Source organism: Anas platyrhynchos, chromosome 34 (assembly GCF_047663525.1).
Source record: "Anas platyrhynchos isolate ZD024472 breed Pekin duck chromosome 34, IASCAAS_PekinDuck_T2T, whole genome shotgun sequence".
In the NCBI taxonomy this organism is placed as follows: Eukaryota; Metazoa; Chordata; class Aves; order Anseriformes; family Anatidae; genus Anas; species Anas platyrhynchos.
Genome location: NC_092622.1, coordinates 2,193,784 through 2,199,783, shown reverse-complemented (window position 1 = coordinate 2,199,783; position 6,000 = coordinate 2,193,784). Strand labels below are relative to the sequence as shown.

Below are 6,000 nucleotides of genomic sequence, written 5' to 3'. Positions count from 1 at the left end.
CCCCAAAGCCCCAAGCAGCAGAGGCAGCACCCCAAAGCCCTGAACTGCAGCAGCAGCACCCCAAAACCCCAAACAGCAGCACCCCAATTGCAGCAGCAGCACCCAAAGCACCGGGGGTCTGAGCACCCCCCCGCCGGGCTCCCCAGGCCGGGCCGCCACGTGCAATCTCCCGCCAGCCCACGCCACGCCCCCAGAGGGCGTGGCCTCACCCATTCATTACCTTATACGGGCATGGGAGGCGTGGTCAGGGCGGGCCCGCCCGCGAGGGGGCGGTGCCGAGGCGGTGCCGCGCTGGCATTGGCGGGGGCGGGGCGGGGGCGGGGGCGTGTCCTCGGGCAAAGGGGGCGTGTCCGTAGGGAAAGTGGGCGTGGTTTAGCGGAAGGGGGCGTGTCCCCGAGGAGGGGCGGGGCGCGCGGCCGGCGGGTTCCCGTCAAAAGGCGGCTCCGGGGCGGGGGGGGGGAGGGAGGGGGAGGCAGCGCCGGGAGCGCAGGTACCGGGGGGTACCGGGGGTAGGGAGGGGGGCATGGGGGGGATGGTGGCATTTTGGGGACCCCCCCCACTTGGTGCCCCCCACTGTGGTTGCTGTGGGGTGAGGGGTGCGTGGTGCTGGGGGGTACCAGGGTTCCCCCCCAGTGGCTTAGGGGGTGCTGGGGGGGGTCACCGGGACCCCCCCCATGGCTCTGGGGGTGCTGGGGGGGTGACCCCCCGGTTTGGGGGTCCCACGTGGGCTCGGGGCTTCCCGGTGCTCTGTGTGCCCCTGTACTGGTTTGGGGTGCTGGGGGTGTGTGGGTCCCCGGGTGCTTTGTGCCCCCCCAAGTTTGGGGTCCTCCCTCCGTGACCCCATACTGGGAGTCCCCAGCCCAAAAGGGGTGCTAAGGGATTCCACCCCAAAAATGGGCTCCCTTAGGAGCAGGAGGGGGGAGAGGGGGGACTATCTTAGGATGGGGGGGGGTCCCTGACCCTCCTGACCCCCCTGTGGGGGTGACTCCTGATTTGGGGATGGGGGGGTCAGGGTCCACATCCTGACACCCCCATTGCTGGGTTTGGGGGTGAGGGTTTGGCTGGAACAAGGGGGTGCTTGGGGGGGGCTGTGTTGGGCCCCCCATGTGTGCCCCGTGCTGCCGTGAAGCCCCTTCCCCAGCTCCGTGTCCCCCCATGTCCCCCAGCTCCCCGGGGTGGGACGTTGCCTGTCCCCCTGCCCCAGCCACGTGCGCCCCTTTCCGGGTGCCTCTCTGGTGTTTTGGGGTTTCCAGCCCATTTTGAGTTAATGAATCAGGTGAGCGCCTCATTAACGACCAGCTTTAAGCAGCGTCCTTAATTGGATTACCCCATTAGTGCTTTTGGGGGGCTGGGGGAGCTGTCAGGCTCCAGGCAGAGCCCCCCCCCCGGCACCCACTGCGCTCGCTGTAATTCCCCGGTGGGTTTGGGCTGCCCGTGAGCAATCCCACAGCAGCCGGGACCTCTCAGCCACCAGCTCCCAGCACGAGGAGAATGGGGGTACTGGGAATCTACTGGGGACCTCCCTGCATCCCCCACCCGAGGAAGGGGCGCTCCTTTCCCCGGACCCAGCCGGGCACCCAAGGGTGCTGCGGGGGGGCTGCTGTAGGGCAGCAGAAGCACCGTTCCCCGGTTTGCTGAGCCTTCCTCTTCCTCCTCCTCCTCCTCCTCTGGCTGACCGAGGCTGGAGCCTTCAGCGCTGAAAGTTTCTTCGGAAACTGCTTTTCTCAAGAAGCCGGCCCCGGCGTTCTGCGGCGCTCTCCTCCCACGCGAGCTGGGCACTGACTCATCTTCCTCCCGGGGCTCGGCGAAGGGAGCGCCAGCAACGGGGCCACGTGCGTCCCCTCCCCAAGGGGGGACATCCCCCCACGGACCCCCTCGGTGCCTCCTCCGTGCCGGCCACGCTGCCCCCGTGGTGCCTCCGTGCGCTCAGCCTGCTGGGGGAGGACGTTGGGGCTGTAATTACTCATTTAGCCAAAACCTCTTCTTCCTCCTCCGAAGCAGCCGCTTTGCTGGGTTGAATCGGATCGAGTTTGTAGCTTTTGGATGGGGTCTCGGGGTGGTGTACCCAACCGGGTGAAAATAGTGGGGTGGGCTGAGATTTGGGGGATTTGCGTAGCCGAGGAGCTGGGAAAACCCAAAGCTGTCAGGTGCAGAGGGCGGCGCAGATGTCTGCCCGAGATCCCGTCTGCGAACGCATCAGGTGCAAGATCTCGCAGCGGCACTGCAAGTAACAAAGGCACAAAAAGGTTTTTCATGAGTCAAGAATTCGCCTCGGGTGAGTTAGCTTTTCACTAGGTGTTTTCTTCCCCAATCCCGGTGTACTTAATCCGAAATAATCCAAGCTCTTTTTTTTCTCTTAATGGCTAACTGCGGAGGAGCGGCTCTCCTTCCCGAGTGCACCTCTAGCCAGAGAGAATAATTTTTAACCTGCTGTCGCTGAGCCGGAGCGCAGTCAGTCTGGCCCAAACTTCCTGTGGCTTTTCGGAGGGGAAATACAGAAATGTCAAGTCACTGGGAAATAAATAATCCTCCTCGAGTGGCTGGAGGTGGGTCTGTGTCTACCATGCAGCGTCTGAGCGTGGGGTTCCACAAGTGTTTATGGTCATAGACACTTTATATGTTGTTTTTTTAATATATATTTATATAAATAAATAAAAACAAGGTGAGGACAGGGACTGGGTTCTGCTGAAAGGGGCTTTCCCAGAGCTGCGTGGCGTTTTGGGGCTCAAATCCTGCTTCTGTGGAAGCTGGTGCTGGGCACGGGGTGTCATGATTTGGAAACACGTCGCGGTCGCCCGTCAGTATCTGAGCGTGACGCGGCAGGAGATGCAAACAGCCTCTAAATATTGACGTGGGGGCTGCCCACGTGCCGGGCAGGGTCCGTGCCTGTCCCCCCCGGGGCCGTCTGCGTCACGGTTCCTCCTTGCGGCCGGAGGTGCTGGGAACCCGCAATTTGGGCAAGCGCCTGCCCCGGCCTCTGTGGGCTGGCGAGCTTCTAACCACGGCTACGGGGGGCAGGTTGCCCCTTCGGGCAGCCTCCTGGCCACGTCCCTGGGGTAGGAAGTGGCAGCGGAGCATTTCGGCGCTGGGGATGGCGTAACTGATGCGAAACGGCTCGCGCTCACCATCCGGGCTGAAAGATCTGGGGCAAAGCAGCTGCTGCATCTCCGGGCGGCTGGGGAAAGCTGTTGTGAGAGGTGGCTCCTCGTCTTGCAGCCCACGGAGGGCAGGACCTGGCTTTTGCTGGTGGTTTTCTCACATGAGCCTGCTCTCGAGTGGGTCTCAAGAGGTGGCAGCTTCTCCATGAGTTTCCTAGTTGCCTTCTGTGTTGCTTTTCCAGCCGTGATCTCCCCGGTGTGGCAGCAAACGTGGTGCTCATCCTGACCTGTGGGCACCCACTGCTATCCAGCAACACCCCGTGGGGGGCACGGGAGGCAGTGGCATCAATTCTTTGCAAGGGTAGAGGTTAAAAGATAACCCCCAAACGAGAGAAAAGCAAGAATTGTGTCTTCAAATAGAGGCACTGAGACCTCTAGTAGTGTGTTTTTTCTCTGAGAAACCACAGGTCTTGGTTAAAGGCAACCAAATAAGACACCCGAACGCTAGACAGACGTTGCAGCAGGTTAACAAGTCTGAGTTGTGAATGCACGAAAGCCCTGAGCAGGCACCGTGGAAGAACCTGATGCTGTCCTGCATCATTTTCCCCTCTTCCTGCTCAGCTCTTGGGTGTATTCTCTCCAGATATTGCTCATGAGAAGGGTGAAATGCCCTTGGTGAGCGTAAATGGAGCCTGGGAACTTGGGAACCCCGCTTTAACAACCCCCCTTTTTCCAGATTTGGGAGATTAGCGGGCTCTCAGCGCTGTAATCCCTTCCCTAGGGAAGGGAAGCCCAAACTGCAGGTGATAACGCGGCAGCAGGACGGTGCCATGGGAAGTGAAGCCCACCGGGGAGCTTGAGGAGCACCGCGACAGGCGTGGAGCTGCCCGCAGAGCATCTGGCACCGGCACAGCCCGCGGGGCCAGGAGGGGGAAGGACGGTTAAACCAGGGCGTGAGGAATATAAATGACAAGGAGAGCAAAAGTCCAGGGAGATAAGGAAGGTCAACGACTCTGCAGGCTTTAAAACAGGGCTTCTCAGCAGTGACCTGAAGAAGCAGATGCTTTGTGGTGGGGGAACGGGTCTCCTGGGGCAGTCGGGGGACCTCGTCGTGACTTCTGAAGGACCGAGGCAGTTTGGTAACCTCTGGTGCTGCTCCTGCGTGCGTCTGCCTTCCCTTCAGGTGCTTGCTGAATCAGCCACAATTCGCAGGCAGTTTCCTTATCTGTGGCTTTTAGTGGTGGTTAAACCACCCCGCGCATGCAAGTGACTTTTGGCTACTAATAATTGGAAATGGGGTGTAAAAGCAATTAAAAACAATACCTGGAACGTTTATCTGTATATCTCAAAGCCCTTCCTTCATTGCCAGGAATTTGTGCTGCCTGCCCTGGTTGCTGGGACCTGCTGCCCTGACTTCTGACCCGTGATCCCAAACCGCCTGGCTCTGCTGTGTGCCTCCTGTCCTAACCCAAAGCCCCGCTCGTGGCTTGGTTCCAGCCCCCGGAGGTTTTTGGTGAGCCTGCGTGTCGAACAAGGTGAGTTTGGTTGACAGAGGTGCTCTTAACCAGGCTGCCTTTGTATTCCTGACAAACCCACGGCTTTTTGTAGGGGTCTGCCCAGCAGGAGCCTGCTCTCCCCTTTGCTTTGGGCCATCCTATCCCGTCGGTGCAGGCTGGGTGTCCAGCTCCTGTGGGTGCACTTTGGTTTCCCAACCTAGGGCTGCAATTCAAACAGCAGCTTTATCCCTTCTCCCACCTCCTCCTGCCCTCTCGAGGCAATTGGTGGTGCCGAGGGGCACCCATTCCCTCGCCCACCGGGTGGGCTCGTGCCCCGTGCCCCCCATCACCCGCTGCCAGGCGAGGGATGAGGCCCTGGGGACCACGATCACGTCCAGGCCCAGGCGGGTTTCTCCTCCCCTCCCCGCATGGGTAGCGCTGACACAGACGGTTCCTCATAAACATTTATCGCCTCGTCAATACGCCCGTTTAACAGCAAGCAGATAAGATACGAGCACCGGCTATATTTAGACTTGCTTAGCCCTGCGGAACGTGTGGTGCCCTCGCTGAGGCCTGCGGGCGTTAGCGGGCTCCTCGGCCTCAGGGTGGGCCGAGCACCGGCAGCACTCACTCCCGAGCCCTGGAAAACACCTCTTGGGACATGATGGCCTTCCCTCTGACCCCATTGTACCCTAATCCCTGTGTGCTTGTAGGGAAAAAGCTTGGCTTGGTCCCGTTTCCCCAACGTTGAGGGTTTCTCAGTACGTGAGCAGCCATCCATTCTGTGCTTATCTCCTCCCTAAAACGGGAATATTCGGGCCTTGCAGTTCCCCCAACAAAAATATGTCGACTTTCAGTCTGTTTTGAGGATGATGAGAGAAAAACAGGAAGGATTCAGTAACATAAACAAGCTCACGTGCAGAGGAAGGTTGATGTGACCCCAGCTGTATTTTCTAGGTGGTGCTTAGGGACATGGTTTAGTGGGTGACCCCGGTGGCAGGGGGATGCTTGGAGCAGATGACCTCAGAGGCCTTTTCCAACCTTAATGATTCCATGATTTTTATTTCTGAAATCACTTTGATTTGATAGCTTGGGTTACCCCGAACGGGGAGATGGCGCTGACAGGTTCCTGATGCTGAGCTTAAATCTCTTCTTTGGGGTCTCTTTCATACGGAGGGGAACTTCTCAGCCTGGCGGTCCTCTGCCCTGCTTTCCTCTAGCCTTTTGCCCCAGGGTCTGGGTGCAGGAAGCTCCCATACACGTCTGTGTAAAAGCAGCCTGATAACTGGAGTTTCAAGTTGTGCTCTGGCTGGCACGCTGGAAGGAGAGGCAATTGTTTTCTGAGCATCTCGGCTTCGTGCTCAGACACTCGAGTAATCCTGTGGTCTGCTCGGTGCTGGACAGAG

The 6,000-nt window shown here is 59.5% G+C and overlaps 1 protein-coding gene across 5 annotated transcripts in view; it reads left to right on the top strand.

Annotated features, from left to right (window-relative positions):
* Positions 1-401: 401 nt before the first annotated feature.
* The window catches only part of VDR (vitamin D receptor), a 35,627-nt gene continuing 30,028 nt past the window's right edge, over positions 402-6,000 (top strand). For 2 of the 5 annotated variants that reach the window (XM_027445502.3, XM_027445496.3), the window contains exons 1-2: positions 402-490; positions 4,468-4,633. The gene's annotated coding sequence lies outside the window, so the exon portion shown is untranslated. Of the gene's footprint in view, positions 491-1,401; positions 2,276-2,352; positions 2,547-3,941; positions 4,282-4,467; positions 4,634-6,000 lie in introns of those variants that run through there. The other 3 variants (XM_027445497.3, XM_027445498.3, XM_027445499.3) reach the window with 3 other exon arrangements.